Source organism: Lolium rigidum, chromosome 7, assembly GCF_022539505.1.
Source record: "Lolium rigidum isolate FL_2022 chromosome 7, APGP_CSIRO_Lrig_0.1, whole genome shotgun sequence".
NCBI lineage: Eukaryota > Viridiplantae > Streptophyta > Magnoliopsida > Poales > Poaceae > Lolium > Lolium rigidum.
This window is the reverse complement of record NC_061514.1, coordinates 61,449,872-61,477,501: the sequence shown is the minus strand read 5'-3', so window position 1 is coordinate 61,477,501 and position 27,630 is coordinate 61,449,872. Positions and strand designations below refer to the sequence as shown.

General features: G+C 46.7%; 1 long non-coding RNA gene across 1 annotated transcript; it reads right to left on the bottom strand.

Annotated features, from left to right (window-relative positions):
• Nucleotides 1-20,306: 20,306 nt before the first annotated feature.
• LOC124670388 lies at nt 20,307-26,264 on the bottom strand. The gene is made up of 3 exons (XR_006992516.1): nt 26,099-26,264; nt 21,433-21,591; nt 20,307-20,343 (listed from the first exon to the last, which is right to left on the bottom strand). It is a non-coding gene; the product is annotated as an uncharacterized LOC124670388 (long non-coding RNA).
• Nucleotides 26,265-27,630: the final 1,366 nt, after the last annotated feature.

Genomic DNA, 27,630 nt, shown 5'->3' with positions numbered 1-27,630 from the left:
TTGAGGAAAAGAGAGAGGAGATCTAGATCTACATTTGCACCAATCAAATCCCCCTCTTTGTGAGGGAATCACTAGATCTAGATCTTGGAGAGAAATTTGGTGTTCCTCTTCTTATTTGTTCTTCTTCTCTTATTACCCCAATAGGTTTTTTAGCTCTGTTGGAATTCGAGAGAGAAAGATTTGGGCATCTTTGTGGTGCTCTTGCCATTGCATTTGGTGCATCGGTTTGACTTCTCCGTGGTGATATGTGTGAGTGTGTGCTCATATTTTACGGAGCTTGTTCCTCTTGGGTCTTTGGACCCTAGATGGCTTAGTGGTCTTTGTGGTGTTATTGGGGACTCCAATTAAGTTGTGGAGATTCTTGAAGGGCAAAGCCTTTGTGGTGATTTATTGGGAGCCTCCAATTAAGTTGTGGAGATAGCCCCAAGTTTTGTGCGGGTTCGGTGACCACCCTAAGGTTCCATAGTGGATCGAGGACATCCCTTTTGGTGGAAATTCTTGAGGAGAATACGGTGAGGCCTTCGTGGCGTTTGGATTGACTTTTCCTCCACACCGCTCCAACGGAGAGTAGCACTCGCAAGAGTGTGAACTTCGGGATACATCGTTACTCCTGCTATTCCTATACCCGAACTCTTTACTTATGCACTTTACTTTATGATAGCCTTTGTGCTTAAAGTTATATATCTTGTTATAACATAGTTACTTGTATTGCTTAGCATAAGTTTTTGGTGCACATAGGTGAACCCTAGTTATACAGGATTTGTACTTGGTAGATTAAACGCTAGTTTTATTCCGCATTTGTTAAGCCATTGATAACGAGTATCACCGAACAATCTCGCCGTAGGGGCCATGTTTCCGTCGAAGCGACATATGCGGGATGCAATAATTAAGTGGGCAATGGCGAGCCGTAGGGAGCTGAGAACAACCGTGTCATCTGGAAAATACCTGACGATGGAATGTGTGGACATCAATTGTCCCGGAAGGGTGCATGGGTATGTTCCTAAGTATGACACAATATGGCGTGTGAGCGACTTTGTGCCGCACAGTTGTGAACTTGTAAGTATCCTCAATGATCATTGCAACTCTGTCGTCTAATCTCATAGCCCGGCTGTCTGTACACCGAAATAGTGGAAGGGCAAGCCATGAGAGTAAACGCCATACGGAAGAATGTTAAGAAGCATCATTTTTACACCATTTCTTATGGCAAGGCTTGGAGGGCTAAGCGAGAGGGCGATGGAGATGAGGTTTGGTTCGTTTCGAGACGCATACGACGCCGTTGTTCGTATGCTGCGTACGCTGCAGCGAGGAATCCAGGAACATATGTGAACATCCAGGACATGTTTTTGCCGGAGTCCCCATCTTACAGGGTTCTGCATAGAGTCTATTTCTCGTTCGGTGTATGCATCGAATCATTCAGACACTGTCGACCCGTGTTATGTGTCGACGACACGTTTCTGACCGGTCAGTACAAGGGTCAAATCTTGACCGCCATTGGAATGGACGGAAACAATCAAATCGTGCCACTCGCTTTTGCTTTCGTGAAGAGTGAGAACACCGAAAGCTGGTTATGGTTTTTCGAGCAGCTTGAAGATTTCAATTGTAAAGGACAAGCCGAATGTTTGCATCCTTCATGACAGGCATGCAGGTATACTGAAAGCTATTAAGACACTGAAAGAACCTGGGCAAGAAACTCCATGGATTGACATTGAGAGCCGTTGGTGCATGCGCCACCTGGGGGCCAATTTTTACACACAATTCAGGAAAAAGGACCTTATGAATGTCTTCAAGAGGTCTGTGCATCCGGAACCAGCAGTGGAAGTATAATTTTTTGCGTAGCAAACTGCAGGAGTTGACGAAGAAACAAGTTGTGGAGAGGAAAGTAGCTCGAGATGCAAACATAGCAGCACATATGCAGGTCGTTGCAGCAGGAACAACAGCGGTAGAAGCACCAGTTTATGAGGCATCCCAAGGTCTGTGCGACTTGCCCGGATTTGACCCGCCCGGAACAAGGAGAAGGCAGGGAAGGCAGATTAAAAACTTTGAGCAGTGGATAGAGCATGAGCCTACGGAGAGGTGGTCTTTGTTGCACGATACACATGGAGCTAGATACGGCGTCATGACAACCAACCTCGCAGAGTCGTATAACTTTGTGCTGAGAGGCAATAGAGCTTTGCCACTTACAGCTATAGTAGAGGGTATTTTCATGGGCACGGCTTAAATATTACAGAGAGAGACGTGAGAAGGCTCGGATGCACATGCTGAACAAACCAGCCACTCCATATTGTTCGAAGATTATGGAGTACATGCATAAGAAGAAGGAGAAAGCTAAGCATCTCCCTATTGTTCAAATTGGTAATGTGGAAAGAAGGTTCGAAGTACGCTTACCTACAGATAGGTTCGGGTGTGGGAATCCGCAGCGAACGCATGATGTGAAAATTGGCAATGAAGAAAGGCCAACTTGCGAGTGCACATGCAACAAACCAAAGTTGCTTCATCTTCCTTGCTCACATGTGTTAGCTGTTTGTGGTGTCCTGGGGATGTCGGAAATCTCGTTCGTCTCTCCGTATTATCTTAAGGAGGCCGTGCTCAACACCTGGACCGGTGAGCTGGAAGGATTTCGGTCAATGGGAAATTTCAACACTGTAAACCCTGGTGAAAGGCGATATATCCCAAACCCAACGCTACTGAGGACAGCCATCGGTAGACGGCCATCGCAGCGCATCCGGAATGATATGGATGAATCTGAAGCTGGAGGGCCAACGCGACAATGTTTCCTATGCAATCAATTTGGCCATTGGGACAGTAATTGTACAACCTTCGGCACTGGCCCACCAGGAAGGGGGCAGCGAGGCACAAGGGGACGTCGCGGAAGGGGAAGAAACTAGGCGGCGAGGCGCTACTTCGAAACTTATTTGCAATTTTATGTACTGAACAACGAATTTGTAATAAGTATGGAACTACTTTGCAATCTCAAATGTGAAACTATGTTACTGTAATTTATGTAGTGAACAATGAATTTGTAATAAGTATGGAACTACTTTGCAATTTTATTGTGGTCCTGTATGTTACTTAAATATATATTCGTATTATGTCATGTGAATTTTGCAAATATGTTTTGTTGTTTACAGAAATGGCAGGAAGATCGTTGCTCGGTAGGGACGTTGAGAAGGCGCACCGTGCGGCGAAGCTAGAGGCAAGTCCTAATAGCCTTCCCACACCGGTGACACGCGGAGCTAATCGGAATTGCGGATACACCCCGGTTGGGTTCAGAGGTACGTGGGATTATATTTGATATATTTAATTTGAAGTACTCACACATACTCATTGGATTCTTATATGAATTTGTAGGTTGAAGTGGGCTGGACTTCTACCTTTCGCTCGGTTGGTTGAGGCCACTATGTCAGAGGTCATCGGTGAGCGAGGGGGCACGCCAATCAAGCGCCTTCGGTACGACCACTCACTGCTGACCAGCCTAGTGGATCGGTGGAGGCCCGAGACTCACACGTTCCACTTTCGTTGGGGAGAGATGGCCCCTACTCTGCAGGACGTGTCTTACTTACTGGGCCTACCGTTGGCTGGTCGGGCCATAGGCCCGCTGGCAGAACCAGTGGACTGGGATGAACAAATGCCTGCACGTTTTCAGGGAATTCGTGTGGGTCAGCCTGATTTTCTCTGTGAGGACCATGGTCCAAAGTGTGACTGGTTACTCAACTTCGAGGTAAGCATTGTTATTGAAAATTATTTATTGTTAATGTGTTGTTATAGCTAACATCTTTTTTTTGTTCGTTGTAGGTTTCACAGTTCACAGCACCGATGAGTGAGGCACAAATCACTAGGAGTCTCGAGGCATACCTTATGTGGCTGCTTGGGAAGGTGATGTTCACAGAGAACCATCAGACCACCATCGGCCAGGCGCTACATCCCCATTGCGCAGGAGATAGCGAGAGGCTACAACCGCCGACGACATCATACCGCGGAGTTGGGGTTCCGCGGTTCTAGCAGCCACGTACCGAGGTTTGTGCAATGCTTGTACACTTGTCTCCCCCAAGTCTGGCCTTCTTGGCTGCCCACTATTGTTGCAGCTATGGTCGTGGGAGAGGTTCCCAATTGGTCGACCAGACATAGATGCTGAACGCCCTTTCGAGGCAAACGGGTTTGATGATGCGGACCACATCGACATGCCTACGTTCGGTATACTTTGGACACGTCGCGAGGTACATGTAATTACTATATTTCTTTTGTAATTTATACTACTATGTGTGTACCGACTATAGTTCTTTTTCTGTCCGCAGAGACGATTTGCTCGCGATCAGGTCAGGAACTGCTACCCTGCGTTCACTGAGCAGTTTGACGTGCTCGATGATAGGGCGGTGATCTGGGAGCCCTATACAGCGGCAGCAGTGCATGCAAGATACCCCGGCGGGATCTCAATCCTCTGCTATAGAGATTGTGCGTACTGGATGACACAGTCGAAGATCATCTTCGATATGTCCGTGGAGGTAATGGCCCAGCAGAGGATCATGAGACAGTTCGGTTCTCGCCAGTTGGTCGATCCTCCTCCACCGATAGCACCTCTCCCTCCCTACGTCCACAAGTAAATTCAGAGCGTCGCTACAGTTAAGATTGTTCATCATGGTTCGGCTTAGTGACACAATAATTTTCTGCAGGTACAACAGGAAGGGTACGAGCCACTCCTCGACATGGTGGCTTCAGCGCGTTGGCTCGTATGTTGATGAGTGGCTGACTGCGACAACACACCTCTGGCGACACGATGAGCAGTTTGATCCACAGGAGTTTGAGGCATATCTGCAGAGGTACACTGCAGCAGCGCGAGTGCGCCTCATCCCGCCGATAGATCCAGCTGAGGCGCCACTAGCGTCTATGTACGATATGTACCCGACTCAGTCCAAAGCCGGTAGTCGACAGCACGCGGTACGTAATACTTTTATTTTCCACCAACATATTTGTCGTTTATATATATTGGGTTCTACGGTTTATATGCTACCATGATCTACCATGTTTTTGCAGGGCCAGATGACTTCATGGGGAGCTAGTGATCAGGACACTGAGCACATGGAGTATTACAACACACAGCAGAACTATGTCGGTATGCAGACTCCTCCACCACTCCCCACACAGGAGACGCAGTACGACCCCGAGTCCGGGTCCTGGATCCCTGCTCGCAACGTCGAGCCCCCGGACAGGTTCGGTTGGACACCCCGTGGTACGCCACCCCCACGACAGCCCGGACTACGCCGTCCCCCGGCTGATGTATCACCTATGTATGAGACATTTATGTATGCATTACTCCTGTATGAGACACTTATGTATGACATATTTATGTACGCTTGATTTCCCGCCACTTATCTCCCGCTCACATATTTCATTTCGTGCTAAATCAATAGTACTTTATTATAACAGCGTAGAAAATTAAGATACAATAGAGCTGAAATTTAAATACGGCTTATCACTACAACGGAATTTAAGATACATCAAGAAACTAAAACTTAAACTAAGAACGCAGCACACCCTTTCCCTTGCCCTTCGACGATGCAGCTTTCATGGCCTTGGTGCTAGGCTCGAAGTCATCGTCCGAGTCGACGACCGGCGGTGCAGCACTCTTGCCCTTCGACGACGCAGGTTTCTTCGCCTTGGTGCTAGGCTCGAAGTCATCGTCCGAGTCAACGACCGGCGGTGCAGCACTCTTGCCCTTCGAGGACTTGGCACTCTTGCCCTTCGACGATGCAGCTTTCTTCGCCTTCGTGCTAGGCTCGAAGTCGTCGTCCGAGTCGACGACCGGTGGTGCAGCACTCTTGCCCTTCGAGGACTTCCCACTCTTGCCCTTCGACGATGCAGCTCTCTTCGCCTTGCTCGCTAGGCTCAAAGATATCATCGTCGTCCTCACTCTCAACCGCCCACCGTGCTCGGATATTTCAAATCCCTTTCCCTATCTTCTTCATTCTTCCATGTTAGTGACTTCCACTTCTCATTCAACCTGATAAGCTCACACCTTATCTCCCGTGGGCTGCGAGCGGGCATCTTCTTCACTGGCCACCCAATAGAATATTTCTCAAATTCCCTACCCACCTTACGGAGCAAGGAGTCGCTACTGATGAACTCCTCGAATGTGTCTACCTTACTCTCCCTCATCACTATGCGGGCCTCGTCTAGAAGAGGTTTGGCCATGAATTCGTTGAAAGGATGGGGGGGATTCTTATATGGGGGATCCATCTTGTTTACAGAATACACTGAAACACAAGGAAACGGTGGGGGGTTTTTATAGGCTACAAGGGATGGCTTTCGGCGGGAAGATTGAGCGGGAGAACTTGGGCGGGTAAATTGGGCGGGAAAATTGGGCGCGAAACATTGGGCGGGAATAAATGGCGGGAAAATTGGGCGCGAAACATTGGGCGGGAATAAATGGCGCGAAAATTGGGCGCGAAAATTTGGGCGGCAAATTTCGGCGGGAAACAATTGAGCCAATATTTCGGACACAACATTTTTGCGGCAAATTAATTTCACATTAATACTAAAACTGAAATAAAGATACATTGAAGCAGAAATTAAAATACGCCTTATCACTACAACGGAATTTAAGATGCAATGACAAATTAAAACTGAAATTAAGATACATAGCCAGTACGACACATCACACTACTTTCCCTGCGTCCACCGTGGCCATTTTCCGGACTTGTCGCCGCGTTCTTCTGCCGCTTGCGTCTCAGCAGCTCTTTCCCTTAGTCTCTTCCTTTCTGCTTCACGAGCCTCCCTGCGCACCTCTTCCTATGCAAACCTACGTGCAGCCTCCTCATCCATCCTCTTCTGGTTCACCTCCCGATTACGAGCTTGTTCTGCCCTAAGTTTCTGGATCTGTCTCTCTTGCTCTGCTTTAGCATTAGCACGAGCCTTCTCCTGACGCTCCTCCTCAAAGAACGTTGCCCACGCACGCCGGTGTTTCTCCTCAACCTCCTGCCGCGCCCAATCCGGCTGCTCCGTGTCTATCCGAGTGAAACCATTTGCATAGGGGCGGGGGAGACTGCAACACAAACAGTAACATTAAATCACATTCACAAAAAAGATTAAGCCAACATAAATTTATGTCGAAACATACCGGCGGCCTCGTGGATGACGAAGCTGAACTACGGGGTGGATCATGCTCATAGCTCGCACACATGAAAAATTTCATGCCGAACTGGTCGGAGAAATCCTCCACCTGCTTAACCTTAGCAAGACGGCCGCACCAACACCGCTCCGCAGTCACATCCGGGGGCAAACTTGCAGCCTTCGCCTTCACCGGCCTAAACTCCTGGTCAGAGCACGGCACACTCATGATGGCTAAGAGCGAGCACACAGAAAAAAGAGAGAGATAGAAACACTTGTGCAGCAAAGACTGTCGATGCCTGCTTTTATAGGCAAAAAACCGAGCACGTGGCGGGAAAATATAGCGAGAGATAGTGGCGGGATAAAATTGGCGGGAGATTGTGGCGGGAAGGACTGGCGGGAAGGGCGGGAGAAAAACACGGCGGTGTGAATAAGAGAGGGCGAAAATATGGCGGGAAAGCGGTGGCGGGAAAATAATGGGGAGAAGTAACACGAGTTATGGGTAATAAACCTAACATGCAAACCATCGGAGATTAGGAGGCCAATTGGTCGGTAGTTGGCCGATCGGTATGTAGGGGGCCAATCGGTCTACAGCTGGCCAATTGGTCGATAGTTGACCAATTAGTTCTCTCACCTGACAAGGTCCTGGCAGCCGACTTTCAGTCGGTCTCCTATGGGCCGATCGGCCAGCTGCTGACCGACCGGGTCACAGTTTCCAATTTTTTTGGAAACGCGCGCTATTCCTGCACTTAAATAAAAAATTCGTATTATTTAAAAAAAATCGCTATTTTATGCATCCTACAAGGAGAAAAATTACACACAAATATTCCTATCATGGTATTAAGCTGGCAATAGACAAACAGACAAACTAATTTGGCCACAAATCAAGAATACAGATATCCAGAACTATATGATTCAAATTTACAATTGCATAAGAAATGATGGATCAGCGTAAGAATATTTGATTGGAGCAGACATATACCTTTTCATGCATATCCACATTGTTTTGCGGTTTTACTGAGCACTTTGTAGGCATGAACAAGATTATAGCAGGTTATGCATGCGTTAGCATATACATCAAGCCACTAAATCAAGGCAACCAGAACCAAAACTTGAGTTATGACTTACATTGTGCAGATGAACTTCCATGGAGCTATTTTCCTCATTTCTTCCAAAAAAAAAAACTGCACAATGATCAGAACACTGGTGGAAAAACGGCCTTCCATCCGTGCCCATTAGTCCCCAAAATATACGAACCGTGATTAATGGGATCTTTAGTCGCGGTTCGGGAGGCGAACCGCGACCAAAGGCCTGGGCCCAGGGCGCTCGTTGGCCAGCTGGTGCACGGGAGGGGCTTTAGTCGCGGTTGGCCAGCCGCGACTAAAGGTGCCCGAAGGCCTTTAGTCGCGGTTTGCCAGGCCAACGCGACTAAAGCCCCTCCCCTATATATACCCGTTCAGCACACTCACTTAGCCATTTGGTGCCACTTTCTTCACAACCTTCACAAGTGGGTGGTTGGTTTGATTTTGGTTCCTCTTATGCATAGAAGGTGTTCGATGAAATGCCCGAGAGATAGAAAGAAACATGATATGAAGTGTCCGAGCCACACTTGAGCTTTCTCATTTATTTTTCCTCGATCGCGGTTAGCAACTTGAACCTTTCATGTGTCATTGATAAAATATGCTTGTGTGTAGTTCATTGTTTAATTTCTATTATTTCTAGCTAGTTAGTTTAACAAATGCATGATGGTTAATTATATACTTTATATAATAATAATGCAGATGAATCGGCAATGGATGTACGGTAACCGACTCTCCGGCGAGTTCACTACGGATTTGAAAGATCTCCTCGTAGTGGCTAATGCGAACAAGCAGGGGGGTTTTGTTACCTATCCATGTGTTTGCTGTAAGAATCAGAAGGGTTACTCTTCCTCAAGAGAAGTTCACCTGCACCTGCTTCGGCACGGTTTCATGCCAAGCTATAATTGTTGGACCAAGCATGGAGAAAGAGGGGTTATAATGTAAGAAGATGAAGAAGGGGATGATTTCATCGATGACTACTATCTTGATCATTTCGGTGATACTTTCATGGAGGATGCTGAAGGTGGGGAAGGTGAAGGGGAAGGTGAAGGGGAAGGTGAAGAAGAGGCACGTGATGAGCCCGTTGATGATCTTGGTCGGACCATTGCTGATGCACGGAGACGCTGCGAAACTGAAAAGGAGAGGGAGAATTTGGATCGCATGTTAGAGGATCACAAAAAGTCGCTGTACCCCGGATGCGATAATGGTCCGAAAAAGCTGGGCTGCACACTTGGATTTGCTGAAATGGAAGGCACGGGAAGGTCTATCGACTCGGGATTTGAAAATTTGCTGAAAATGATGAAGAATATATTTCCAAAGAATAACGAGTTGCTGCCGGTACGTACGAAGCAAAGAAGGTTGTCCGCCCTCTAGGTTTAGAGGTTACGAAGATACATGCATGCATTAACGATCGCATCCTCTATCGCGGTGAATACGAGAATTTGAATGAATGTCCGGTATGCACCGCATTGCGTTATAAGATCGGAGGCGATGACCCCGGTGACGATGTTGAGGGCCGAAACCCGGGAAGAGGGTTCCCGCCAAGGTGATGTGGTATGCTCCTATAATACCACGGTTGAAACGTCTGTTCGGGAACAAAGAGCATGCCAAGTTGTTGCGATGGCACAAAGAGGACCGTAAGTCGGACGGGGAGTTGAGACACCCCGCAGATGGAACGCAATGGAGAAAGATCGACGGAGAGTTCAAAGATTTTGCAGCTGACGCAAGGAACATAAGATTTGGTCTAAATACGGATGGCATGAATCCTTTTGGCGAGCGAGCTCCAGCCATAGCACCTGGCACGTGACTCTATGCATCTACAACCTTCCTCCTTGGTTGTGCATGAAGCGGAAGTTCATTATGATGTCAGTGCTCATCCAAGGTCCGAAGCAACCCGGCAACGACATCGATGTGTACCTAAGGCCATTAGTTGATGAACTTTTACAGTTGTGGGGCAGACCTGGTGTCCGTCTGTGGGATGAGCACAAAGAAGAGGAATTTGACCTACGAGCGTTGCTTTTTGTAACCATCAACGATTGTCCTGCTCTTAGTAACCTTCCGGGGCAGACAAATAAGGGATACAATGCATGCACACACTGCTCACATGAGACTGAAAGTGTACATTTGCCAAATTGTAAGAAGAACATGTACCTGGGGCATCGTCGATTTTTTCCCAAAAATCATAACGTAAGAAAGAAAGGTAAGCATTACAACGGCAAGGCAGATCACCGGCCGAAGCCTGCGGAACGCACTGGTGCTGAGTATTTGATATGGTCAAGGATTTGAAAGTCATCTTTGGAAAGGGTCCTGCCGGACAATCAGTTCCGAAGGGAGCTGACGGGCACGCACCGATGTGGAAAAAGAAATCTATATTTTGGGAGCTAGAATATTGGAAAGTCCTAGATGTCCGCTCTGCAATCGACGTGATGCATGCTACGAAGAATATTTGCGTGAACCTGCTAAGCTTCTTGGGCGTGTATGGGAAAACAAATGATACAAAGGAAGCACGGCAGGACCAGCAACGTTTGAAAGACCCTAATGACCGGCATCCAGAATGGTTTCAAGGTTGTGCCAGCTACGCTCTTACCATAGAAGAGAAGGTCATCTTTTTTTAATGCCTGAGCAGTATGAAGGTCCCGTCTGGATTCTCGTCCAATATAATGGGAATAATAAACATGGCGGACAAAAAGTTCCAAAACCTGAAGTCTCACGACTGCCACGTGATTATGACGCAATTGCTTCCGATTGCTTTGAGGGGGCTCTGCCGGAAAATGTTCGAGTAGCCATTGTGAAGCTATGTGCATTCCTCAATGCAATCTCTCAGAAGGTAAACAATCCAGAAGATCTACCACGGTTACAGAACGATGTGGTCCAATGTCTTGTCAGTTTCGAGTTGGTGTTCCCACCATCCTTCTTCAATATTATGACGCACCTCCTGGTTCACCTAGTCGAAGAGATTTCCATTCTCGGTCTGTATTTCTACACAATATGTTCCCCTTCGAGAGGTTCATGGGAGTATTAAAGAAATATGTTCGTAACCGTGCTAGGCCGGAAGGAAGCATCGCCAAGGGCTATGGAAATGAGGAGGTAATTGAGTTTTGTGTTGACTTTGTTCCTGACCTTAAGCCGATTGGTCTTCCTCGATCGCGGCACGAGGGGAGACTAAGTGGAAAAGGCACGATCGGAAGGAAATCAATGATATGTATGGACGGCCATTCTATGACTAAAGCACACCACACAGTTCTGACCAATTCCAGCTTGGTGGCTCCGTACTTCGAGAAACACAAGAATATTTTACGCTCGGACAACTCGGGGATGCCTGAATCCTGGATTAGAAAGGCCCACATGGAGACTTTCGGCAGTTGGTTGAGAAAACATTTAATGAATGACAATGATGTTGTAGATCAGCTGTACATGTTGGCCAAGACACCATCTTCGACTATAACGACTTTCCAAGGGTACGAGATAAATGGGAATACATTTTACACGATCGCCCAAGATAAAAATATCACCAACCAAAACAGTGGTGTCCGCTTTGATGCAGCAACCGAGAATGGGCAAAAGGTCACATATTATGGTTACATAGAGGAGATATGGGAACTTGACTATGGACCCTCCTTTAAGGTCCCTTTGTTCCGGTGCAAATGGTTCAAGCTAACATGAGGTGGGGTAAAGATGGACCAGCAATACGGAATGACAATGGTGGATTTCAACAATCTTGGTTACCTTGATGAACCATTCGTCCTAGCCAAAGATGTCGCTCAGGTTTTCTATGTGAAGGACATGAGTAGCAAACCAAGGAAACGGGAAGATAAGAAAACGATCAGTACATCATGCGATGATCCAAAGCGCCACATTGTTCTTTCAGGGAAAAGAAACATCGTGGGAGTGGAGGACAAGACAGACATATCAGAAGATTATAATATGTTTGGTGAAATTCCGCCCTTCAAAGTGAACACCGACCCAAGCATTAAGTTAAATGATGAGGATGCTCCATGGATACGGCCCAATCGTAAGCAAGCGGGGACACAAGGGAAGAAATGATGTGCAATAATTTATTGTACCAAACTTTGTTGAATGGATCATGTGAATTATATTATCCGTGATGTGTTTGGTGTCCATTTTCGAATGATTCGATTGATTCGAGATACCACTGATGATACATGAAATTTGGAGTGACTTAGTCATACTCCTGCCTAGGCGTATAATATGCATACTCGTAGTCTTCATAGTCGCCGTTGTTGTAATGGTAGTCGTCGCCTTGTAAGTTGCCGCCGTCGTCGTCGCTGCCGTCGTCGTCGCTGTCGTCGGGCGGCGCTCGTACCTCGAACTGAGGGTAGCGCAGGCGGGGGATATCGCCGGCCGTGATGTAGTCCATGACGCTCTGTAGAGTCCGGCCGTACCACCATAGCCGACGGCCGGCCTCGTGGAAGTTCCCAGGAGGCAGACCGTCCTCCTCATACCTGGCGAGCGCCCTGTCACGCCGATTGATGAAGAAGGCATCCCAAGTATGCTGGTTATCGGGATGCCAGCGGGGCTTCATCCGCTGCTCCGGGGTGAGATCGAGGTAGTAGTGGTTTGTGATTGCCGCCCGGCGCGCAGTACCCTGAGGGACGGGAGGGACCGGCACGCCTCCGGCGCTTAGGCTCCAGCCGGCGGGGACGCGGTAGCTCGGTGGGCAAGGGTAGTTCGAGGCGCAAAGCTCCTCCACCTGCTGGTAGGTTAGAGTGGGTGCGGTGGAAGCCATGAGAGAGTGATGAGAGATTGTAGAGATGTGATAATGCTAGCCAAGCCGGGCTACATATATGTAGTGAGAAATGGTGGGAAAAATGGGAGCGGGAAGATAGGAGGTGGGAAGAAAGTGGCGGGAAGAAAGAGGTGGGAAGACAGGGAAGAAATGGCGGGAAGAAGAGGAATCCAGAGCTGGTCATCTAACCTTTAGTCCCGGCTGGTGGGTGCAGCCGGGACTAAATGAGTTTTTTTGTGTCATCTAAGAAAACTATCGGTGGGATAAGGACGTTTGGGTAAGCTTTAGTCCCGGCTGGAGGGTGCAACAGTGACTAAAGCTGTCGACAGGATAAGGACGCGTGGGTGGACGCACTGCTCGATGAGATAAAGCATGTAGCGCACGACGCCCTGTCGGAGGAACAAGACAAAGCAGGAGAGGCACCGTGCATATAAAAGGAGCATCGATACGCCTTGGCAAGCAGACCAACAAGCCAACCTAGCAGGTAGGGAGAGTTTCATCCCCATGGATGGAGTTAAGGGTTGTAAAATCTCCCGTGGCGCAACTTCTCGAAGATGTTGTCGGTGCACACGCCCTACGACATCTTCGGAAGTTGCTCCTCGGGAAATTTTTCCTGCAAGCCCGTGAAAGACTCCATCTCCTCTAACAGTGTTGGGTAAAGGGTTTGAAAATCTCCCGTGGCGCAGCTTCTCGAAGATGTCGTCGATGCACACGCCCTACGACATCTTCGGAAGTTGCTCCTCGGGAAAATTTTCCTGCAAGCCCGTGAAAGATAGAGGCGGGAAGTCAGAGGCGGGAAAGAACTGGCGGGAAGAGGGGCGGGGGAAGACAGAGGTATTTTTAAGATTTTGAAATGAATTAGTTTTATTTTTCTGAATTTTTTGATATATTATTTGTATTTTTAAGATTTTGAAATGAATAAGTTTTATTTTTCTAATTTTTTGATATATTATTTGTATTTTTAAGATTTTGAATTGAATTAGTTTTATTTTTCTGAATTTTTTGATATATTATTTATATTTTTAAGATTTTGAAATGAATTAGTTTTATTTTTCTAAATTTTTTGATATATTATTTGTATTTTTAAGATTTTGAATTGAATTAGTTTTATTTTTCTAAATTTTTTGATATATTATTTGTATTTTTAAGATATTGAAATGAATTAGTTTTATTTTTCTAATTTTTTGATATATTATTTGTATTTTTTAGATTTTGAATTGAATTAGTTTTATTTTTCTAAATATTTTGATATATTATTTGTATTTTTAAAAATTTGAAATGTATTAGTTTTATTTTTGAAATGAATCTGAAAAAGGACCTTTAGTCGCGGTTGGTGTCGCCAACCGCGACTAAAAGCCTCTGAGTATAAATATCACGCCGCCCGCCCACACTTCATCTTCTTCGCTGTTTCTCTCGAAGACGCTGAAGGCCTGCCGCCGCGCCGATCGTCGCCGCGTCTCCTCCGCTGCCGACAGGCTGCCGCCGCCGAACACCTCCGCCGCCGCCCTTGATCCTCGTCGCCCGCGTCGAACTGCGCCGCCCCGTACGTGCTCTCTCTGCCGGCAAGCGCCGCACGCCGAACTCCGCCTTCCGCGCGCCGTCGCGCTACACCGTCGCCCTCGCCCTCGCGCCGTCGCCGTAGTCGTCGTCCGCGCGCGCATCCGTCACGCCGCCCCGACGTCGTTGTACGTCGTTGCCGTGTCCTCGCGCGCCCCGCGCGCCGCGTCACGTCGCGCCACGGCCGCCGCCCGTGTGCGTCGTCGCGCCGCGCCGCCCGCCGCCCGCCGCTGCGCCGCCCTCGCCCGCCGCGCGCCGCCTAGCCAGGCGCCGCACGTCGTTACGGAGAGAGGAGATCGAGAGGGAGAGCACGTGAGGGAGAATGCCGGCCGGCCCTTTTTTTGTTTTTTTTGTTTTTTTCATATGAACTCACAATTTGTTAATCAAAATTGACTTAAAATTTTGTAAACTTAAAAATTTGAAAACTTAAAATTTTGAAAACGTAAAATTTTGAAAACTTAAAATAGTGCTAATTAAGTAAGTTTAATTTAAAATAGTTCTATAATATATAGCTAGGGCACCGACCCCACGTGTATAAGGAGGGGGCGGCGAGGCCCTCGCCGCCCCCTCCGTATACGCGCGGTTTTTGTTTTGTTTTTTAGGAGAGAGAGGCTCGGCACCGCCACCGCCACCGCCACCGTCACCGCCACCGCCACCGCCCTTTCGCCACCGCCCTTTCGCCACCGCCACCGCCCCCTTTCGCCACCGCCACCGCCCCCTTCTTTACCGGGATTAATTAGTTTTTACTACATGCATGCTTTCAGGAGTGACACATATGGCGGACGATAGAGCCGACCCGATTAGGGATAACTATAATCCGGAAGCTGAGGCACATCTTTTCGGCATCATAAACGGCGACATTATTTATGTGCCGGCCGTAGAAGATGAAGAAGACGATATCTCTTCTTATCTGAACCTTCACGGTGAAGATTAAGGTCGTTAGCGAGGTGATGACGAAGGAACGGGCACTGTCGATGGAGGTCAACCGTCGACAAACACCTCCGGCGATGTTGATAAGCAATTAGCAACCACCTCCGGCGAGGTATATATATACATTGAGCCTCTGGTGATACAAATTTACCGATTTCAATAAATATGTGTATTAACTCGACTCTCTTTCTTATTTTAGCCCTCGGCCGCCGGATCATCGAAAAAATCGGTGAAGACAAAGCGTGGCAAAACCAAGACGCTGAAACATGGAGTAACATATAACATTGATGTTATCAGTCCAACCGGCAAGCCGCTGCAGCCCAAAGAGGCGTACACCAAGTTCATCAACCAATGCATAGTCGTTGTTAGAGACAGCGTCCCGATCACCATCCAGGAATGGCATGAGCCAGTGAAGGCACGTGTTGGTTCCAGTTTCGTCAGCAAGAGAACGAAAAAGGAATGCTAGAGAAAGCTTATGGAGCATTTCGTTCTACCTCCGGAATACAACAAAAAAGATGAATTCGGTAACAACGATCCGGAGGGACGTAAGAGGAGGAGGCTGGTCAAAGAGTTCGCTCTTCAGAAGATGGCCATAGCATTCCGGACCTACAAGAAAAATTTAGCGGCTCAATATGTCGAGAAGGGGAAGACTCCGGATTTCAGCGGACAGTATGAGAAGCTGAAAAATGATTGGCCCGAATTTGTGAGGCAAAAGAAATCAGAGGAATTCAAGGCCATATCGGATAAAAATAAGGCAAATGCGGCTAAGAAAGTGTACAATCATATTATGGGGCCAGGAGGATACCGCCTTTCGGAGCCTAAGTGGCAGAAGATGGAGGATGACCTGAGGGCGCGAGCAATCCCTCTAGGTACAGAGGGATGGGACCCTAGGGCCAAAAGCTGGTGGTACGGGCATGGGGGAACGCTAGACCCGGTGACAGGGTAGTGTGTTCACCGAGACACAAAGTTTAAACCCACCCAAGCCAATGAGGGATGCTCAAGAGGGGAAGATCAAGTTCAACAGAGAGAATGACGCGCTAACAAAAGCCCTCGGGAATCCTGAACACGGAGGACGTGTACGAGGCAAAGGCGTCATTTCGTGGAAAGAAGAGTTTTCCCAGGAAAATGACCCCTACGATTCGTGAAGCCGTAAGAGAAAGGCGGATCGGGATGCAGATGTTGTGGCGCGGTTGGCATCGGAATTCGATGAGATGAAGAAAACCCTGAATGTACTAGTACAAGAAAGAGAGGCAGCTGGGACGCATGAAGATCATCCAGCGGATCTCGGAAGCCAGCAGCGGAGAAGCAGCGTGGCTTCCACGGAGGCCCCGCCGGCTACTGCACGTGCACCGACGGTCGATATTACTGCACCGGAGCCTCCTCGTTACCCCGTGGACGATGTAAAGGAGATGAAAATATGTCATCTGTATCATCCAATGGGGAACATGTCCATGAAGGTAGCCATCGGCAGTGCTTTACCATGTAAACCTGGAGCACTCCACCACAACAACCCCATTCAAGATGGCTATGCTCGTGTCACGGTGGAGGACATAGTACAAGGGTTTGAGGACCTGGAGATTGACATTGCTACACCTGAAGGGGAGAGAAGACTTGGAGATGTCAAGCGCCAGTTCATTCTATGGCAAAAGAAGTTTATCAAGTTTCCAGGCGAGGCGCCAAGGCCAACAAGTCCACCCCCCTACGGTGGTGGTGGCGGTGGCGGTGATGGTGGTGGTGGTGGTGCTTCACCTACACCTCCTTCACGTCAGCCGATGCCGCCCCCCAATTCACCTCCGGCGGGTAAGCAGCCGCAGCCCCCCAATCCGCCTTGGGTGGGTAAGCAGACGCCGCCCCCCAATCCACCTCCGGCGAAGAAGCAGAAGCAGTCCTGGACTATTAACCCGGACCCTTATGTACCTAAGACCACAAAGGTACCGGAGCCATCACTGAAGCCTCTCCCCACAAGGCCTTGGGAACGTAGTGCCGAGGAAGTCGACGCGGCCGCGGCTGCTCACCATGAGAAATGGAGGGCGGAATCGAAGGCGAAAAGAGAGCCCGAGCCCAAGGCAGTATATTCTGGCAAGGAAAAGAAGTGGGCTAAGTCATTTTTCAGCACACCGTCCGAAGCCGCGAAGAATCTGCCTGACGACTATGCACGTGAACTTCGTAGGCAAGCACTCATGTTCAAGGAGAAGAAAGACTTGGCGGAGAAGCAGGAGAAGAAAGCCTTGGAGGAGGCTGAGAAAGAATTAGCAAGTAAAAAAAGCGGGAAACGAGTTGCCTAGCTCGGGGAACAAAGTAAACAATCGATCGCCCCGCTCATAGTGCAAGCCGTTGGTCCGGATGCTGAACTAATGGACCCCACAATCATAGCAGCTGCGGCAGAACAGGGAATGACTGTAACGGGTGCCAGATAACAAGCGGCCCAGATCGGTATGACTCTTCGTGCACTGTTAGGCCTTGAGGAGGCGCCAATGAGTGAGGTAGTAATTACATATGTGCCGAATGGGCCTCTCGTCGAGCCTGCGCAGGAAGAGGATCTACCTCCACAAATGAAAAATCTGCTAATTTGGTACAAGGGTTACATAAAAAATAAAGCCGCCAAAGAATATATTTATGCGGAAGTTAGACATGAGCATCACTTCAAACATTACTATGTAACTGTTCATCTGAGTGAATTGTTCCAGCTTTTCAATCTGCGCGAGCTCGACAAATCTATCATCAGTTGCTACGTTCTGTAAGTGATTTATTTCTACCCCATCTCGTTCATATATATATATATTGTCCTAACTATATTGTTGTGTACGCTATTATGCAGAATGAAGATTAAGGAATGCAGAATAAGGAACATCCATGATGTTGGGTTCATTGACCCACACATCGTTAATGGATATGTGTTAGAAAAACACCTCGCCGACGTGGAGCAAGACCTGTGGCGGTTTCTTACAAAGCAGGAACTCAAAAGTGATATTCTATTTCCTTACCATTTTGGGTGAGTGTTTCTGTCTTGAGCACATTCTCTTTTGTTTACTCCATGCATGGTATGTGGCTAATCGATGAGTTATGCATGATCGTGCATGTATCGTGTCCGCGAGTTCCACTTGGATTCTACTAGTAATTCAATTTCACACCTCCACAGTTCTCGTCATCGACTCTCTGAATCTGGATGCAAAGCTTTGGGCCGACATGAGAAAAATGATGCAGAAGTAATTATTTTCATTCATTTGCGCTCTATATCGATCGGCCTATTTCGTTCATTTCCTAATATCAAGTAACTAATAACTCTCTTGTTCATTTAATTTTCTTTGCCTCGTAGGGTTTGGAGACGGTTCGCAGATGAAAAGGTCGGTGAATTCAAAAAAGAGCTACAATTTAAAAGGTCGGTGACTGGGGATATTCAGCCACCGGGGACCAATCTATGTGGATACTATGTTTGTGAGTTCATCCGGAGATACACCTCTGAGCGGGTTCCGTCTGATAACAACGTCAAGAGGAATAACCTCCGGAAGACGCTTAGTCCAGAAGCTCGCTTCCGACCACTTCAAGAGGAACTAGCTGGATGGTTCACGAGGGAAGTCCTCCATCCTAAAGGAGAACACTATTACAAGGACGTAGAACTTCTGATGCAGTAAATTATGTATGGAAATTTGTTCAAAATTGTATATGGTCATCCGATATTGAATATATATTGTATATTCCTCTTGAATTCTTTTTGGTTCTAATTTCAAATTTGTTTGAAATTGTACATTCATATGCATGTATGTAGTACCGTAGAATATGTGAAACTCCTTCAAAATTAAAATAAAACACAAAAGAAATAAAACAATACAAATTAAAAAGAAACCAGATTTAGGAGGGGGCTAAAACCCTAAACCTGCGGTGGCCTTTAGTCGCGGTTGGCCAGAAGAACCGCGACTAAAGGTCCTCCGTCCCGACGGTCGCCTGGCGCCCACGTGGACGGGCCTTTAGTCGCGGTTCGTAAGCAACCGCGACTAGAGGGGGGGCTTTAGTCCCGCTTATTTAATACCGGTTGCGCAACCGGTATTAATGGCCGTTGCGAACCACGACTATTGGCGCTTTTTCCACCAATGAAAAAACACTTAGATCACTCCAAGAGGCAAATAGTGATGGTAACAGGGAACACAACAATGGAGAGGTAAGGTTTCTCTACCTCAGTCATACGCATTGAGGACCAATCTGCATTCTCTCCATCATGTATCTGTCTTGATACTCTTCTCATGATTAGATCCATATCAATCTCTCTTTTGACATTGAAGAAAGTAATATTAGGACTGCAAGTTACAAGAAAAAATGGCTAACATACATGGTTTTTGAGTCGCCGAGTCAAGTCAAGTCGCCGAGGCTGCAGCTCGTGACTTGGTGACTTGAGTCAGCGACTAGGGCTTGCTTAGTCGCCCCAAGACGCCATGGCCCAGGCCTGCATAGTTGGCAATCAAAAATCAGAATTTGGCCTGTCATCTATCACACCCAGGTCTGCCAGGCCCAGCCCAGCCCAACTAACAGCTCCTAGTCCCAGCATACCCCCTCGTCAGCCTCCTCCTAGCGCCAGCCGACAGCCAGCCTCGAGCCTCCTCCTAGCGCCGCCAACCTCCTCCTAGCGCCGCCAGCCTCGAGCCTCCTCCTAGCGGCGGCGACAGGCGGCGGCGGCGACAGGCGGCAGCCAACCTCGCAGCCTCGCCGCTGTATAGTCACAGGAAGTCGTCGTTGAGCCAGTGACATGGCGCGACTTGCTCCATGAGTCAAGTCGCCTGCGCGACCCAGCCACGCCGCGACGACTCGGTGATTAGTCGGCGACTAATCGGCGATTAGTCGGCGACTCAAAAACCATGTTGACACATAAACTGTAAAGCAGGTTAAACTTACATATTACATGGCCACTTAAGCTTATACAACTTCTCCCACTCCAACCTGTTAATACCCAAGATCAAAGTCATCAGTCTCGCCACAACAGAACACGATCTATGTAGATGATATGATGCTAAATAATGTTTCAGTGATGACCTATCCACTAGTTACAAAATCATAAATGGCGTATTATCAATCAATGTGTATGAGCATGGCAATACAACTACCCTACCTTCTTTTTTACTCCATGGATTGTTTCCTCTTTCATCATCTCAACATTCAATTGTTCTGCGGGTTTGTGAGATAACTATGGTTGAATATACTTCCTTATAGCTTATGTATGCGACCTCTTCACTCCAACTCTTGCGTTATTGGATTTTCCAGCTATTTTGAATTTCCATTCATATATCTTTTAAATCACTTAAGCTTATGTATAAAGCTAGAAAATTGTAGTTAAATGCATGTTACAAATTAATATGGTGATGAAAATGAGGAAAGAAAACAGTCAAGGTAAGTAATTTAATATAAATCATAATTGTAGCAAGATGTACATGCGAGCAATATATTACTAGTACACAGTAGAAGTGGAGAAGTAAATGCCTTCCATATTACACAGAAACTACATACGTAGAAGTGGCAATGTTCATGTGAGTTCACAGGATTCAATACAACAAAACACAGTAGAAAGCATCACAGTAACCAAATATATTTAACAATATATATATTTATTAAGATGACATAATTGATAACGCAACAAGCCCCTTTGCTATTCATTGTCCACACCATCTGAAACTTTAATATATTTAGCTATAATTAAAGTCAAAGTTTGTAAATTATGAACAAGTATATAAAAAATAATACATCTATATTATCATGTCAATATTACTAGAAGAAATCATAAAATATAGTTCCATACTGTATGCATTTGGTATCGTACATGATGATATTATTTCTCTACATATTCGGTCAAACTTTTCAAATTTTGATTTTGGCCGCTAAAAAACGTGGGGTAAATTGAAATAGAGAGACTACCAAATTGTTGTTACTTCTCTTTTTGTTGTTTCTATGCATGTTCCTCAACCAATTTAAATTGGAGTGCAACATATATTTCTGAAGACCATCTAAAGGCAAGAAGGTAACAAATGTACTTACCGGCAACCACCTTAGCAATTGTAGATATTATATCTATGCATTCTCCTCCCGCGCCAACCATCGTTCCGCTCTTGCATTTACACTCGTAGCTTCCAACCAGATTAATGCACTGCTGCATCCTCCCACGGCATAGATATGGGTCCTTGCATTCGTCGATATCTGAGAAAAGTAAATGCAGGTTAAATATATGCCGATAGTTGACATGTTTGTGTGTACAAATCCGAACAACATATTGTATACATATGTGTCGCGGGTGCGTTCGCGGACATCAGGGGTGAGACCACCCCTTTTTTCGTTTGTAGAGGGACGGCAAGGTAATTTAAACGATCTTATACAAGCATGATAAACACACATCGATTTTACTTAGGTTCAGGTCGCTAGCATGAACTAGCGACCTACGTCCTGCTTGTCTGATCTTATTGGTGATATTGTTGATAGATTACAATTATAAACTTGCTTGCCGGGGAGAGCCCGACAAGGTGGTTTAAGGCCGAAATGAACTAAGTTGAGAAGGCAAATTTCACTGGGACCAGCTATGTTATTTCTTATGTATTCTCTCAAAAAAGGAGGCGTACACAACGTACTTGATCTCTGCCTTCTTAACAAAAAGCATATACCTCAAGTTGGAAATAAAATAAATTGCATGAAACTAAGTTCAAATGCGAGAGGTCAAGAGTGCGTAAAATTATGCATACTGATAATCCATGAGATGTCAAAACTACGATACATATAAATGCAAGGAAAATGAAGCAGGTTATGATATTCTTGCATGTCAGCTACACATTTATTTAAATTTTCCATGGTTTATCTTATAGAACATGAATGCTATAACTATTTCCATCTTTGTCTTTGAATATCCAACCAGACTATGGTGTACATAATCATAAAGACTATGTCACTGTCTAGAACTAATAAATAGATTTAGCTAGGTACTAAGTATTTATGTTTTTATTCTAAGATTTAACTGGAGAATTAGAAGATTCAGAATTCAGAACTATGTGCACTTACAAGAAGCAGCAACATTATCACCTTGCCAAAAATGCCAATGTACTGAATGAAAAACACTCCCATGCATAGCAACACATCAGATCTAGAAGACCAGCAAACAAACACACTGATATGCACCCCCAAACATTGAGATTTTTCTGGTTTATACTCAATCTCGAAAATAACCAGTCTAAGGATACATATGGCAGCTGCTGAAACCCTTTATAGGGTGACTCCAAACTCTGCCATGGCTGGGACAGGCCCCACACCGACTTAATGGTACAATGACCAAAACACACTTGGTTTGGACAGGCCCAAAATCCATCACACAAAAATAAACTCAAACTAAAATTAGAAAACAGTTCGAAACTCCATGACAAAAAGCAAGCTTCATTGACGGTGTCCAAAACTTGGGCTCCACCTCATCTTTCCGAGAATTTCAATGAACTGTGTCCAAACTTCACAATATATGGCTTCACCTCATCTTTCCGAGGAATTACAACGCAGAACTAACCAAACTTGTCAACTTATGTAGGTCGTGAAATAAACGGAATGACCCCCTCATCAATGAGTTATTTGATGTGTTTGTAAAGCTCGTAGCTGATGAACCCATCAATGCCAGCATAGCTTAGGTTATCCAAAGGTAGTGGGTACGACTCCCAGCGCTCGTGAAATTCAGAATTGGCATTACTCTTCATTTTGTGGTATGCTTCATTAATGATGTTTCTGCCGAATGAGACATCCTGGTCTTCTTCCCATCCCACTTGAAAGTGACCAGATCCTGAATGTCAATCCATCTCTCTGGACGAATAGTAATGCCATGGGCAGCAAACTTCATCTTGTCACCCCTGGTGTCAACAGATGCGAAACAGATTCCTTTATGTTTCGTATCTGTTGACACCAGGGGTGACAAGATGAAGTTTGCTGCCCATGGCATTACTATTCCTCCAGAGAGATGGATTGATATTCAGGATCTGGTCACTTTCAAGTGGGATGGCAAGAAGACCGGGATGTCTCAGTTGGTAGGAAACATCATTAATGAAGCATACCACAAAATGAAGAGTAATGCAATTTCTGAATTTCACGAGCGCTGGGGGTCGTACCCACTACCTTTGGAAAACCTAAGGTATGCTGGCATTGATGGGTTCATCAGCTACGAGCTTTACAAACACATCAAAAACTCATTGATGAGGGGGTCATTCCGTCTATTTCACGACCTACATATGTTGACAAGTTTGGACAGTTCTGCGTTCTAATTCCTCGGAAAGATGAGGTGAAGCCATATATTGTGAAGTTTGGACAGTTCATTGAAATTCTGCGGAAAGATGAGGTGAAGCCCAAGTTTTGGACACCGTCAATGAAACTTGTTTTTTTTGTCATGGAGCTTCGAACTGTTTTCTAATTTCAATTTGAGTTTATGTTTGTGTGATGGATTTTGGGCCTGTCTAAATCAAGTGTGTTTCGGTCATTGTGCCATTAAGTCGGTGTGGGGCTTGTCCCAGCCATAGCAGAGTTTAGAGTCACCCTATAAAGGGTGTTGACAGCTGCCATATGTATCCTTAGACTTGTTATTTTCGAGATTGAGTATAAACCAGAAAAGTCCCGATGTTTGGGGTGCGTATCAGTGTGTTTGTTTGCTGAATTCTGTTTTTTCTTTTTTAACAAATTTTAAAGTCGGGCAAATTTTAAAGTTAAGCAAATTTCAAATTCGAACAAATTTCAAAGTAAGAAAATTTCAAATCTGAGCAGATTTCAAATCTGGACAATTTTTTAAATCTAAGAAAATTTTGAATTCGAACAAATTTGAAATCTAAGCATTTCTGAATATGGGAGAATTTCAATTCTAAGCAAATTTCAAATCTAAAGAAATTTCAAAGTTGGAAATTTTTGAAAGAACCGAACTAATGGACCAGGCCCAGTAACGATCGCTAAGGGGTGATGGTTAGCACGTCTCCGGGGCGGTGCTCTGCTGTCTTGGCGTGGATAGCAGTGGAGAACGACATTGGGCCATTTTTGTGGGTGGAACGATATTGGGCTGGGCTAGGAGACCAACCAACAGCGGGCCACGATTGTAAGTTCGGCCTAGTTTGGCACAAAGCGAGGGGGAGATAGAAAAATGATAAATCGCTGGAAAGAAGAAAAATCAGTAGAAGGAACTAGCCAAAGAGACATTCTACATGAGTTAAAACTTGATGTAGTTTATGCTTGGAGAGTTTACTAACTTGATCCGGAGACTCAAGAATTTATCATAGCTTTTGGATGTGATGGTCCAAAAAAGCGCTACACCCACTCGCCCCCTTGCCTGGGACATGGCGATCTAACATTTTCATATAGTTAATTTATTTACATTGTATAATGGACATCATTATACGCGCTACACCACTACCGCCAGTTCTCTCGTCGCCGCAGCCGGAGAAGAAGAGGTGGGAGTTGGAGTTGGAGATGCAGGCGGCGAACCGAATTGCCCACGACCTTGAGGACGCGTCGGGGCAGCATCTGCTAATGCACCAATCAATTGACGAAGGCGTACCGGCGGCGATGCAACAACAAGCGGTGTGGTAGTCGGCGTTCGAAAGCAATGTTGTTGACCTAGACGCCCTGGACTAACATCAGCGATGGCGGTAAAATGGAGGATGCCAAAGACAACAACGACTTTGACTTTGTCTCTTCCTTCGAAGGCGACGACGATGACGGCGCCGATAGCCTAGAATTTAGCGCGTTCGACCGACGTCATTCGATTAGGATTTTTTATTTTATAGTTTAAATTTGTTAAACTTTATACAATTTCTAATGAAATCCACTGAATTTCAAATCTTACATTGTTTTTGTTGATATTGGGATCGCCTGCTCCTGGATAGCTGGTGTTCATAAGCTCTCAAAAAATTACGGAGCAGGTGCCGGCCACCCTCGTAGCGCGTTGTAGAAACACCTGCCGACGCCTATTTGCATAATACTCTGTGCAGATGCTCTAAATGCCAATTTATGTTCGAGTGTGGCCATTTGGAGGTCGAGCTACATGTAGCTCTTTATTTTCAAAAACTCAAAGTTCACATTTCAAAGTTTAAAAAGAAATCCTAGAGACAGCCAATGATGTATGTCACACATAGTGTAAAATCTCAATGCAAACTGATTTGCATTATAGGCTATAGGAAATTGATAAAATTAGTAGTCTTGAAATGTGTACGATTCACTATAAAATTTGTCAGAATTTATTATTTTTGTGTAGATTATAATATAAAGTAGTTTGTATTGAGATTTTACACCATTGTAGTATACATCATTGGCTATCTCTATAATTTTAATTCACATTTTTCAAAAATTTAAAATACAAATTCTAAGTGTTTGGAAATAAAGTGCTACTTGTAGCTCGGCCTAGGTTTGAAATTTTCTGGTTCTGTTTCTATATGTACACCGGTTTTTCTCAGCCCAGATTCTCTAACTGGCAGAGCATATACATTTATAATTTTGCCAGTTTGCCCTAGCACAATCTCTAGATGTGTTGCAACAAACACGACACACCTTCCTGGAGCTTTAGGAGAAAAATACATGTGCATTATTATCTACCACTGGAAATGGAAGAAAAAAAGGAAGATTATTTTAGTTATACTACATCTAGCAAGGCTGACAATAAGCTATTTTATCCATTATGACTAAATGATCAGAGCAAAAGAATTATTACTGTATTTGTATTCTCCAGCCACAGAAAATAGGCAGTTGTTCCATACCTTGCCAGTCCATTTGTCCACATATATCATCTGCATGAAACTGAAACAACAAAAGGGTATATTTATAACAGTAGGAACAGACAAATGTAGTTCGAAGTAAAAACATATTGCTTGACATCCCAATTGCCTGGTACAACACAAGGATCTAACCTGTCATCTCTAAGAGCAGAAATCATGTCATAATCTGGACTAAGAAATCTGCAGCAAAAATAAAAGGTATTAGAGCATCTCCAGTCGCGTCCCCCAAACCGTCCCCCAAACCGCGCCGGATTGAGCGTTTGGGGGACGTGTTTCGTTCGTGCCGCGTTTGGGGGACGTCGCTCCCCAGTCGCGTCCCCCAAACAAAATTTCGCAAATTTTAAACTTGACTAGATTCGATTAGATTCGTCCAAACTTACATAGATTCGAACGAAATTTGACTAACTTAAAAACTAAACCTAATCTAGAACCACTTGCGGCGGCCGGAGGCGTCGTAGTACTGCCGGAAGTTGTACATCTCGTCGGTGACGACCTCTCGCTTGACGCGCTCGTCGACGGGCTCGTCCACGGGCTCGTCCTTCACCAAGCCGCTTGGTCTGCCTCGCCGTCGTCGGTGAGGTCCACCGGCGGCTTGCCGGAGTCGCGGATGGACATGGCGATCGCCGCGTCCAGGTCGCACCTCCAGGCGTCCTTGTCGTCCATGGACGCCAAGAACGCCGCCCGCAGCCCCGGGCGAGTCCTCGGGGTCGTCGCTGCCGGCGATGAGCCGCTGCTGCCGCTCGTACTCCGCCGGCGGCGCCGCTCGCGACGCTTCCTCCGGCTCCTCCTTCACCTCCGGCTCGGGATGAGGAGGGCGCCGCCGCGCCTCCCTTGCTGCCGCCCGCCGCCGCTGCCGCCACGCCTCGTGTTGACGGGCGTCGCCGGCTCCTCCCTGACCTCCCGTTTGGGGACGGTGTAGGGCGCCGACCGGTACGACGAGGACGGCGTCGATCGCGCCGGTCCCGAGGAAGAAGAGTGCGAGGAGGACGAGTACGTCGTCCTCCTCGGCTGCCATTGAGGAGACGGCGGCGGCGGCGACGGCATCTCCAGCCTTGGAGCGCCGTTGCGGAGGCCGCGGATGACGTTCTCGAGGGTGCGCCCCGGAACGCCCCAGAACAGGGCGCGGCCTTCCCTGTTCCAGCTGTTGGGCCCGCCGATGAGCCCGTCGGTGCTGTGCATCTCGACGTCGTACTTCGCCTGGAAGTACGTCGTCCACCAGGCGTCGTTGTCGTTGACCGCCCATGTCGGATCCAACCGCTCCTCGGCGGTGAGTTGAGCCCGACGGGCCTTGATGGCGTCCCGCCATTGCTGCGTGTCTGGCTTCGGCGGCGGCGGGATGCCAATGCCGTTCACGGCCATCTTCCAGCCGCCGCCGCTTGGCGGCCGCACGTCCGGCGGGACCGGATACCGGGCGTGGTACGGCGCCCACGCCTCCGCCACGGTGAGGCTGCCGCGGCCGAAGCCGTTC